The sequence below is a fragment of the Lampetra fluviatilis genome, chromosome 71 (assembly GCF_964198595.1).
Source record: "Lampetra fluviatilis chromosome 71, kcLamFluv1.1, whole genome shotgun sequence".
Classification (NCBI taxonomy): domain Eukaryota; kingdom Metazoa; phylum Chordata; class Hyperoartia; order Petromyzontiformes; family Petromyzontidae; genus Lampetra; species Lampetra fluviatilis.
This window is the reverse complement of record NC_136345.1, coordinates 2,380,291-2,393,718: the sequence shown is the minus strand read 5'-3', so window position 1 is coordinate 2,393,718 and position 13,428 is coordinate 2,380,291. Positions and strand designations below refer to the sequence as shown.

Genomic DNA, 13,428 nt, shown 5'->3' with positions numbered 1-13,428 from the left:
TGGTGATGATGATGATGATGTTAGTGATGATGTTGATGTTGTTGATGATGTTGATGATGTTGATGATGTTGATGATGTTTATGATGATGTTGTTGATGATGGTGGTGATGTTGTTGATGTTGATGATGATGGTGGTGGTGATGTTTCTGGTGATGTTGATGATGATGGTGATGTTGTTGATGATGGTGATGTTGTTGATGATGATGGTGGTGGTGGTGGTGGTGATGTTAATGTTGATGATGTTGTTGATGATGATGATGTTGTTGATGATGGTGATGTTGTTGATGATGGTGGTGGTGGTGGTGATGTTTCTGGTGATGTTGATGATGATGGTGATGTTGATGATGATGATGGTGGTGGTGGTGGTGATGTTAATGTTGATGATGATGATGTTGTTGTTGTTGATGATGATGATGATGATGTTGTTGTTGATGATGGTGGTGGTGGTGATGTTAATGTTGATGATGATGTTGTTGGTGATGGCACAGAGGGTGCTGATGAGGGTGGGGAGAGGGGAGGGGCCGAGGGGAGGGGCCGACCCCACGACCCCCATCACGCGAACTCGCTCCCTCAAGGGCCCCGGGGGAGCCTCCAACAGGTGACCTCCTTCACTCATTCATTCACTCATTCATTCACTCATTCATTCACTCACTCATTGGTTCACTCATTCATTCACTCATTCAGTCATTCACTCGCTCATTCACTCGCTCCCTCAAGGGCCCCGGGGGAGCCTCCAACAGGTGACCTCCTTCACTCATTCATTCACTCATTCGTTCACTCATTCATTCACTCATTCATTCACTCATTCATCCAGTCACTCATTCGTTCACTCACTCGTTCACTCACTCATTCACTCGCTCCCTCAAGGGCCCCGGGGAGCCTCCGCCAGGTGACCTCCTTCACTCATTCACTCATTCAGTCACTCATTCACTCACTAATTCACTCACTCATTCACTCACTCATTCACTCACTCATTCACTCATTCATTCACTCATTCAGTCACTCATTCATTCACTCACTCGTTCACTCACTCGTTCACTCACTCGCTCATTCGTTCACTCACTCGTTCACTCACTCATTCATTCACTCATTCAGTCACTCATTCACTCACTCATTCACTCACTCATTCACTCATTCATTCACTCACTCAGTCACTCATTCACTCATTCGTTCACTCACTCGTTTACTCACTCGTTCACTCACTCGCTCATTTGTTCACTCACTCGTTCACTCACTCATTCACTCACTCATTCACTCACTCATTCACTCATTCAGTCACTCATTCACTCATTCGTTCACTCACTCGTTCACTCACTCGCTCATTCGTTCACTCACTCGTTCACTCACTCATTCAGTCACTCATTCACTCATTCATTCACTTACTCATTCATTCACTCATTCAGTCATTCACTCGCTCATTCACTCGCTCCCTCAAGGGCCCCGGGGGAGCCTCCGCCAGGTGACCTCCTTCACTCATTCACTCATTCAGTCACTCATTCATTCACTCATTCATTCACTCATTCATTCAGTCACTCATTCACTCACTAATTCATTCACTCATTCACTCACTCATTCACTCACTCATTCACTCATTCAGTCACTCATTCATTCACTCACTCGTTCACTCACTCCCTCATTCGTTCACTCACTCGTTCACTCACTCATTCATTCACTCATTCAGTCACTCATTCACTCACTCATTCACTCACTCATTCGCTCATTCATTCACTCATTCAGTCACTCATTCATTCACTCATTCGTTCACTCACTCGTTCACTCACTCGTTCACTCACTCGCTCATTTGTTCACTCACTCGTTCACTCACTCATTCACTCACTCATTCACTCACTCATTCACTCATTCAGTCACTCATTCCGTCACTCATTCACTCATTCGTTCACTCACTCGTTCACTCACTCGCTCATTCGTTCACTCACTCGTTCACTCACTCATTCAGTCACTCATTCACTCATTCACTCACTCATTCATTCACTCATTCAGTCACTCATTCACTCACTTATTCACTCATTCATTCACTCACTCATTCGTTCACTCACTCGTTCACTCACTCATTCATTCACTCATTCACTCACTCATTCACTCGCTCCCTCAAGGGCCCCGGGGGAGCCTCCGCCAGGTGACCTCCTTCACTCATTCATTCACTCATTCACTCATTCATTCAGTCACTCATTCAGTCACTCATTCACTCACTCATTCATTCACTGATTAATTCACTCACTCATTCAGTCACTCATTCAGTCACTCATTCAGTCACGCATTCAGTCACTCATTCATTCACTCACTCGTTCACTCACTCATTCACTCACTCATTCAGTCACTCATTCAGTCACTCATTCAGTCACTCATTCACTCATTCATTCACTCACTCTTTCACTCATTCATTCACTCACTCGTTCACTCATTCACTCACTCATTCACTCACTCATTCACTCACTCATTCATTCACGCATTCACTCACACGTTCACTCACTCATTCACTCACTCGTTCACTCATTCACGCATTCATTCACTCACTCATTCACTCATTCGCTCACTCATTCAGTTATTCACTCACTCATTCATTCACTCACTCACTCACTCATTCACTCGCTCACTTATTCATTCACTCACTCATTCACTCACTCAATCATTTACTCACTCACTCATTTACTCACTTATTTACTCACTCACTCATTCACTCACTCATTCACTCACTCATTCACTCGCTCACTTATTCATTCACTCACTCGTTCACTCACTCATTCTCTCACTCACTCATTCACTCACTCATTCACTCACTCATTTACTCACTCACTCACTCATTTACTCACTCACTCATTCACACACTCATTTACTCACTCACTCATTCACTCATTCACTCATTCACTCATTCATTCACTCACTCATTCACTCACTCATTTACTCACTCACTCATTTACTCACTCACTAATTCACTCATTCATTCACTCATTCACTTAGTTATTCATTCACTCTTTCACTCACTCACTCGCTCATTCACTCACTCATTCACTCACTCATTCATTGACTCATTCACTCGCTCACTTATTCATTCACTCACTCGTTCACTCACTCATTCTCTCACTCACTCATTCACTCACTCAATCATTTACTCACTCACTCATTTACTCACTCACTCATTCACTCACTCACTCACTCATTCACTCACTCATTTACTCACTCAATCATTCACACACTCATTTACTCACTCAATCATTCACTCATTCATTCACTCACTCATTTGCTCACTCACTCATTCACTCACTCATTTACTCACTCAATCATTCACTCACTCATTTACTCACTCATTCACTCATTCATTCACTCATTCACTTAGTTATTCATTCACTCTTTCACTCACTCATTCACTCACTCGCTCATTCACTCACTCATTCACTCACTCATTCACTCACTCATTCATTCACGCATTCACTCACACGTTCACTCACTCGTTCACTCACTCGTTCACTCATTCACGCATTCATTCACTCACTCATTCACTCATTCGCTCACTCATTCAGTTATTCACTCACTCATTCACTCACTCACTCACTCACTCATTCACTCGCTCACTTATTCATTCACTCACTCATTCACTCACTCAATCATTTACTCACTCACTCATTTACTCACTTATTTACTCACTCACTCATTCACTCACTCATTCACTCACTCATTCACTCGCTCACTTATTCATTCACTCACTCGTTCACTCACTCATTCTCTCACTCACTCATTCACTCACTCATTCACTCACTCATTTACTCACTCACTCACTCATTTACTCACTCACTCATTCACTCACTCATTTACTCACTCAATCATTCACACACTCATTTACTCACTCACTCATTCACTCATTCACTCATTCACTCACTCATTCACTCACTCATTTACTCACTCACTCATTTACTCACTCACTAATTCACTCATTCATTCACTCATTCACTTAGTTATTCATTCACTCTTTCACTCACTCACTCGCTCATTCACTCACTCATTCACTCACTCATTCACTGACTCATTCACTCGCTCACTTATTCATTCACTCACTCGTTCACTCACTCATTCTCTCACTCACTCATTCACTCACTCAATCATTTACTCACTCACTCATTTACTCACTCACTCATTCACTCACTCACTCACTCATTCACTCACTCATTTACTCACTCAATCATTCACACACTCATTTACTCACTCAATCATTCACTCATTCATTCACTCACTCATTTGCTCACTCACTCATTCACTCACTCATTTACTCACTCAATCATTCACTCACTCATTTACTCACTCATTCACTCATTCATTCACTCATTCACTTAGTTATTCATTCACTCTTTCACTCACTCATTCACTCACTCGCTCATTCACTCACTCATTCACGCATTCATTCACTCACTCATTCACTCATTCGCTCACTCATTCAGTTATTCACTCACTCATTCACTCACTCACTCACTCACTCACTCATTCACTCGCTCACTTATTCATTCACTCACTCATTCACTCACTCAATCATTTACTCACTCACTCATTTACTCACTTATTTACTCACTCACTCATTCACTCACTCATTCACTCACTCATTCACTCGCTCACTTATTCATTCACTCACTCGTTCACTCACTCATTCTCTCACTCACTCATTCACTCACTCATTCACTCACTCATTTACTCACTCACTCACTCATTTACTCACTCACTCATTCACTCACTCATTTACTCACTCAATCATTCACACACTCATTTACTCACTCACTCATTCACTCATTCACTCATTCACTCACTCATTCACTCACTCATTTACTCACTCACTCATTTACTCACTCACTAATTCACTCATTCATTCACTCATTCACTTAGTTATTCATTCACTCTTTCACTCACTCACTCGCTCATTCACTCACTCATTCACTCACTCATTCACTGACTCATTCACTCGCTCACTTATTCATTCACTCACTCGTTCACTCACTCATTCTCTCACTCACTCATTCACTCACTCAATCATTTACTCACTCACTCATTTACTCACTCACTCATTCACTCACTCACTCACTCATTCACTCACTCATTTACTCACTCAATCATTCACACACTCATTTACTCACTCAATCATTCACTCATTCATTCACTCACTCATTTGCTCACTCACTCATTCACTCACTCATTTACTCACTCAATCATTCACTCACTCATTTACTCACTCATTCACTCATTCATTCACTCATTCACTTAGTTATTCATTCACTCTTTCACTCACTCATTCACTCACTCGCTCATTCACTCACTCATTCACTCACTCATTCACTCACTCATTAGCCCATTAATTTATCTCCCCCCCTCTCCCCCCTTCCCCCCTCTCCCCCCTCTCCCCCCCCCCCCTCTCCCCCTTCTCCCCCACAGCGGCCCGAGTCCTGATTGGCTGCGAGAGCTCAAGGCGAAGCAGAGGAAGCCGCCTCAGTAACGCCAAGCGACAATGCCCCGGGGGCAGAATGTCACTCGCAGTGCCCTGGGGGCAGAATGTAACTCGCAGTGCCCTGGCGGCAGAATGTCACTCGCAGTGCCCTGGGGGCAAAAAACTCACTTACAGTGCCCTGGGGGAGTGGTGTGTGTGGCTGAGCGGGTGGGTGAGTGGGTGAGTGAGTGAGTGAGTGGCTGAGCCGGTGGGTGGGTGAGCCGGTGAGTGAGTGGGTGAGCGAGTGAGTGAGTGAGCGGGTGAGTGAGTGAGCGGGTGAGTGAATGAGCGAGTGGGTGAGTAAGTGAGTGAGCTGATGGTTGAGTGGGTGAGTGGCTGAGCGGGTTAGCGGGTGAGCGGGTGAGTGAGCAGGTGAGTGAGTGAGTGGGTGAGCGAGTGGGTTAGTGAGTGGGTTAGTGAGCGAGCGGGCAAGCGAGCGAGCGAGCTGATGGTTGAGTGGGTGAGTAAGTATGGGAGTGAGTGAGTGGGTGGGTGGGTGCGTGAGTGAGTGAGTGGGTGAGTGAGCGAGTGGGTGAGTGATAGAGTGAGTGAGTGAGTGGGTGAGTAGGTGAGTGGGTGGGTGAGTGTGTGAGTGTGTGGGTGAGTGAGTGAGTGGGTGAGTGGATGAGTGAGAATGTGAGTGGGTGAGTGTTTGAGTGGTGAGTGAGCAGGTGAGCGAGTGAGTGGGTGAGTAAGTGGGTGAGTGGGTGAGTAAGTGGGTGAGTGAGTGAGTGGGCGAGCGAGTGCGTGGGTGAGTGGGCGGATGAGTGAGTGGGCGGGTGAGTGGGCGGGTGAGTGAGTGAGTGGGTGAGTGAGTGAGTGGCTGTATGGGTGAGCGAGTGAGTGAGTGGGTGAGTGAGCGAGTGGGCGAGTGAGTGAGTAAGTGTGTGAGTGTGTGAGTGAGTGGGTGAGTGAGCGAGTGAGTGGGTGAGTGTGTGGGTGGGTGAGTGAGTAGCGGCATTGCGGTGGTGGCTGCTGTCGCTCGCTGCAATCTTTAAAGGGCGACTTGGTAGGAGATGGAGCGGTGGGAGTCGGAGTGACGTTGGATGGTGGACGAGGAGAGGTCGGGTTAGGGAGGTTGCCGATACATCTAGTAGTGGATATACCACGTGGTGGTCGTGGTGGTCGTGATGGTGGTGATGGTGGTGATGGTGGTGATGGTGATGGTGGTGATGACGGTGATGGTGGTGATGGTGGTGATGGTCATGGTGGTGATGGTGGTGACGGTGGTGATGATCATACACACACACACCCACCCACTCACCCATCCACCCACTCACCCATCTGCCCATCCGCCCACCCACCCATCCACCCATCCACCCACTCACTCACCCACTCACCCACCCACTCACCCACTTTACAACGAGAACAACTGTGCTTGTGCCAGGCTAGGTGCACTTTGAAGCCATGGGAAGTGTCGAGAGCTCGCTGATAGGTCACATGACAGACCCAGCAGGTGCCATGGGTTGACTGCTGTGCCAGGCTAGGTGCAGGAGGAGGAGGTCACGTGACAGACCCAGCAGGTGCCATGGGTTGACTGCTGTGCCAGGCTAGGTGCAGGAGGAGGAGGTCACGTGACAGACCCAGCAGGTGCCATGGGTTGACTGCACCAACTCTGCTTACCTACTCACCATCCTAACATCACCACCACCATCACCACCACCATCATCATCACCACCATCATCACCACCACGACCACCACCATCATCATCACCACCACGACCACCACCATGATCATCACCACCACCATCATCACCACCCTCTTAACATCACCACCATCATCACCACCACCACCACCATCATCATCACCACCACCACCATCACCACCACCATCATCACCACCATCATCACCACCCTCTTAACATCACCATCACCACCACCATCACCACCATCATCACCACCATCACCACCACTATCATCACCACCATCACCACCACCATCACCACCAAGGGGGCGTGGTGATGCCCGATTATGCAAATGAGATTATGACACTGATCGCTTTCGCCGCAAGAGATCAAAGCAATCTAACAACAATCAAAGCTCCCCCGGGTAGCCCCCACAGGGCTGTAGGGGCAAGTGCTGTTAATCGCCAGTAGCAGCAGCATCAGCACCTATACACACACATACACACACCACACTACACACCACACTACACACACACCACACACACTACACTCACTACACACACCACATTACACACACACTACAACACACAAACCACACACACACCAAACCACACACACACCACACCCTACATTCACTACACACACACACCACACACTACACTCACTACACACCACAATACACACACACCACACACACCACACACACACCACACACACACCCTACACTCACTACACACACCACACTACACACACACCACAACACACACACCACACACACCACACACACACCACACACACACCACACACACACACCACACACTCCACACCACACACACACTACACACACACTACACACACACAACACACACACCACACACACCACACCACCCACTCCACCCAAACCACACTACACACACCACACACACATACACCACACACACCACACACATACACCACACTCACACACCACACTACACACACAGCACACACACCACACACACCACACACATACACCACACACACCACACACATACACCACACACACCACACACATACACCACACTTACACCACACCATACACACCACTCACACACCACACACACCACCCACTCCACCCAAACCACACACACACCACACACACACCCCACACACACCACAGCTCATGACGTCAACTAAATAGCAAATTGGTTCACTATGCACTGCTAACGACTCGTCAATTAAGGGTCAATTAAGTTTACCGTTGATGATGATGTTAATGATGTTAATGATGATGTTAATGATGTTAATGATAATGTTAATGTTGTTGATGATGTTAATGATGATGGTGATGATGTTGATGATGATGATGTTAATGATGATGTTAATGATGATGATGATGTTAATGATGTTAATGATGATGTTGATGATGATGTTAATGATGATGTTAATGTTTATGATTTTAATGTTGTTGATGATGATGATGTTAATGATGATGATGTTTATGATGTTAATGTTGATGTGGTTACTAACATAATCGGTATTCATTCCTTTGGGGGTTTCGTGGCCGGTTTCTGGGGTTTCTGTGCTGGCCGTGACGAGGAAATCCGTGGCGCTTTAATGTCGCGTGCACTGCAGTGGGAAAATGCTTCTACAGCACACAGATACACACACACAGATACACACACACATACACACAGCTACACAGATACACACATAGACACACACACAGATACACACACACACAGATACACACACATACACACAGATACACACACACAGATACACACACATACACACAGATACACACACACAGATACACACACACATACACACATATACACACACAGATACACACACAGATACACACACACACAGATACACACACACAGATACACACACACACACAGATACACACACACAGATACACACACATACACACAGATACACACACACATACACACACACAGATACACACACACAGATACACACACACACAGACACACACACACATACACACACACAGATACACACACAGATACACACACACACACATACACAGATACACACACAGATACACACACACACACAGACACACACACTGACACACAGATACAGCTACACACACATACAGATGCACACATACACACAGATACACACAGATACATACACACACACAGATACACACATAGATACACACATACAGATACACACACACAGATACACATACACACACAGATACACACACACACAGATACACACACACACAGATACACACACACATACACACACAGATACACACACACATACACACATATACACACACACACTCTGACACACACACAGATACAGCTACACACACAGAAACATACACACATACACACACATACACACAGATACATACACACATACACACAGATACACATATACACACACACTGACACACACACACTGACACACACACACTGACACACACACTGACTGACACACACTGACACACTCACTGACACACACACACTGACACACACACACGCAGTCACACACTGACACACACACACGCAGTCACACACTGACACACACTGACACACACACTGACACACACACACTGACACACACACACACTGACACACACTGACACACACACACTGACACACACACACACTGACACACACACTGACACACACACACACGCAGTCACACACACACACGCAGTCACACACAGACACACACACACTGACACACACACACGCAGTCACACACTGACACACACACACACACTGACACACACACACGCAGTCACACACTGACACACACGTAGTCACACACTGACACATACGCAGTCACACACTGACACACGCAGTCACACACTGACACACACACTGACACTGTCTAAGCCATACGCCTGCAGTAGAGGCGAAGCACCTGGGGGTGACGGGCCGACTGGCGCAAGGCGTCTATAGCTACGTGTTTAGTACTCTCTGGGTCTCTCGCTCTGGTATCGTCAGTGAATTGCATTAAACAATCAAAACAAGCAGTGGGTGTGGGGTGAGTGAGTGGGGGGTGGGTGGGGGTATGTGAGTGAGTGAGAGGGGGGGTGAGTGGGGGGGTGGGTGTGGGGTGAGTGAGTGAGTGGGGGGTGGGTGGGGGGTGTGAGTGAGTGAGAGGGGGGGTGAGTGGGGGGGGTGGGTGGGGGGTGGTTGAGTGGGTGGGTGGGGGGGTGAGTGGGTGGGTGGGTGGGGGGGGTGAGTGGGTGGGGGGGGGTGAGTGGGTGGGTGGGGGGGTGAGTGGGTAGGTGGTGGGGTGAGTGGGTGGGTGAGTGGGTGGGGGGGTGAGTGGGTGGGTGGGTGAGTGGAGGGGTGAGTGGGTGGGGAGGTTAGTGGGTGGGTGATTGGGTGAGTGAGTGGCACGGGCTAGAGAAGAGATGGAGAGATGTGGTACAGGAGGATGTGGAGCTGAGTGGAGTTGCCGATGACCGGTACCAGCGGTGTCAAGATCGGCCTCAGTGGAGGAGGCTCGTGAAGGACGCTACTGGGCAGTTGGAGGCAGTCGCCCTCCAACAACAACGGAGGGCGGAGGAGCGACGCTCACAACAACGAGCGGAGCGCCGGGTGGCTAAAGCGCAGCAAGTTGGCACAGTAGGGGGCACAGGTGGTGCATCAACCAGTCGTCTCGGTCATCTCAGTCAGTCGACCCGTGGCACCTGCTGGGTCTGCCCCGTGACCTGCCAGCGTGCGTTCGACACTTCACGTGGCCTCAAGGTGCACATGGCCTGGCACAAGCGTCGTGGTGACGTCACCGCTACTTAGTGGCGAATGTCGGTTGTTGTTGTGTACCTGTGTGTGTGTGTACCTGTGTGTACCTGTGTGTGTGTACACTGTGTGTGTGTGTACCTGTGTGTGTGTGTACCTGTGCGTGTACACTGTGTGTGTGTACCTGTTTGTGTACCTGTGTGTGTGTACATGTTTGTGTACCTGTTTGTGTACCTGTGTGTGTACCTGTGTGTGTACCTGTTTGTGTACCTGTGTGTGTACCTGTGTGTGTACCTGTTTATATCGTAGTTTAGTGGTAATTAATTGAAGGTGGAGGGGTTACAAGCCCCTCGCACCCGTCCAGAGCCCCCGTTTAGCCACTGTGGTGGTCACAGACGCCATGAGGGGCAAGGCCAATCGGAATTGGCCCTCCCCCCACAGCACTGCCCACGACAGAGTTGCCCGTCCGGCACCGCGAGGAGGTAGGGGGTTGTTTTGCCGCACCATCAGCCTTACCATCAGCCCCACCAAAACTAAGCACCTGCCTGGGTATTTTGTACCATCGGACACTGCACCCCCACAACTCCCAATCGGTGATGGGGAAGTTGTGGAGAGAGTGGAGAGTTTCCCATACCTGGGCAGTGTGCTTATGACCGGCTCCAGTTAATCAGCAGAGGTCTCACTCCGAATCAGTCGAGCGGCAATATCTTTTCATCGGTTGCGTAACGCTGTGTGGAAGCTACCTGGTCTGTCGCTCCGCACGAAGCTTCCGGTCTTCTCGGCCACGGTCATTCCCTCCCTTCTCTACGCTTGCGAAACGTGGACCCCCCTAATGGAGCATCTTCGCCAGTTGGAAACATTTAGGCTGGCCTGCCTACGATCCATCCTGGGTTTAACCAGGCTGGATTGTGTGAGGAGCTCACAAATCCTTGAAAGATCTGGGCAAATTCCATCGGTGAGCTCCTCCGGCAGGCAAGGCTGCGTTGGCTGGGTCATGTAGCCCGCATGCCCAGCCACCGCATGCCTAAACAGCTTTTGTTCGGCCGGATCGAGGGGGCTAAACGGGCGCGGCACGGGCTAGAGAAGAGATGGAGTGATGTGGTACAGGAGGACGTGGAGCTGAGTGGACTTGCCGATGACTGGTATCAGCGGTGTCATGATCGGCCTCAGTGGAGGAGGCTCGTGAAGGACGCTACTGGGCAGTTGGAGGCAGTCGCCCTCCAACAACAACGGAGGGCAGAGGAGCGACGCTCACAACAACGAGCGGAGCGCCGGGTGGCTAAAGCACAGCAAGTTGGTACAGTAGGGGGCACAGGTGGTGCATCAGCCAGTCGTCTCGGACATCTCAGTCAGTCGACCCGTGGCACTTGGGTCTGCCCCGTGACCTGTCAGCGGGCGTTCGACACTTCACATGGCCTCAAGGTGCACTTGGCCTGGCACAAGCGTCATGGTGACGTCAATGCCACTTAGTGGCGAATGGCGGTTGTTGTTGTTGTTGTACCTGTTTATGTACCTGTGTGTGTGTGTACCTGTGTGTGTGTACCTGTGTGTGTACACTGTGTGTGTGTACCTGTGTGTGTGTACACTGTGTGTGTGTGTACCTGTGTGTGTGTAAGCGCTGCTGCTTCTCGCTAACAGCACAGTTCTGCAGATGTAGATGCCACTGGTTCTTCACGTTCTGTAGACGCCACTGGTTCTTCACGTTCTGTAGATGTAGATGCCACTGGCTCTTCACGTTTTGCAGATGTAGATGCCACTGGTTCTTCACGTTCTGTAGATGTAGATGCCACTGGTTCTTCACGTTATGTAGATGCCGCTGATTCTTCACGTTCTGCAAATGTAGACGCCACTGATTCTTTACGTTCTACAGATGCAGACGCCACTGGTTCTTCACGTTCTGTAGATGCCACTGGTTCTTCACGTTCTGTAGATGTAGATGCCACTGGTTCTTCACGTTATGTAGATGCCGCTGATTCTTCACGTTCTGCAAATGTAGATGCCACTGGTTCTTCACGTTCTGTAGATGTAGATGCCACCGGTTCTTCACGTTCTGTAGATGTAGACGCCACTGGTTCTTCACGTTCTGTAGATGCCACTGGTTCTTCACATTCTGTAGATGTGTAATGTAGTAACTCGGCGGGAGACGACTTCACGGGTAGCACACTCTTTATTTCACCAACTTCGGTTCACAGGCGACTAACACCCACTGTAGTATCTCGGGTGACTAACACCCACTTGGTTACTCGGGTGACTAACACCCACTTGGTTACTCGGGTGACTAACACCCACTTGGTTACCCGGGTGACTAACACCCACTTAGCTACTCGGGTGACTAACACCCACTTGGTTACTCGGGTGACTAACACCCACTTAGCTACTCGGGTGACTAACACCCACTTGGTTACTCGGGTGACTAACACCCACTTAGCTACTCGGGTGATTAACACCCACTGGGTTACTCGGGTGACCAACACCCACTTAGCTACTCTGGCGACTAACGCCCACTGAGCTACTCTGGCGACTAACGCCCACTGAGCTACTCGGGTGACAAACACCCACTGAGCTACTCTGGCGACTAACGCCCACTGAGCTACTC

General features: G+C 48.8%; 1 long non-coding RNA gene across 1 annotated transcript; it reads left to right on the top strand.

Moving 5' to 3' along the window:
* The first annotated feature begins 521 nt into the window (after nt 1–521).
* Nucleotides 522–10,114, top strand: LOC144952920 (uncharacterized). The gene is made up of 2 exons (XR_013640716.1): nt 522–598; nt 5,431–10,114. It is a non-coding gene; the product is annotated as an uncharacterized LOC144952920 (long non-coding RNA).
* The last annotated feature ends 3,314 nt before the right edge of the window (nt 10,115–13,428 follow it).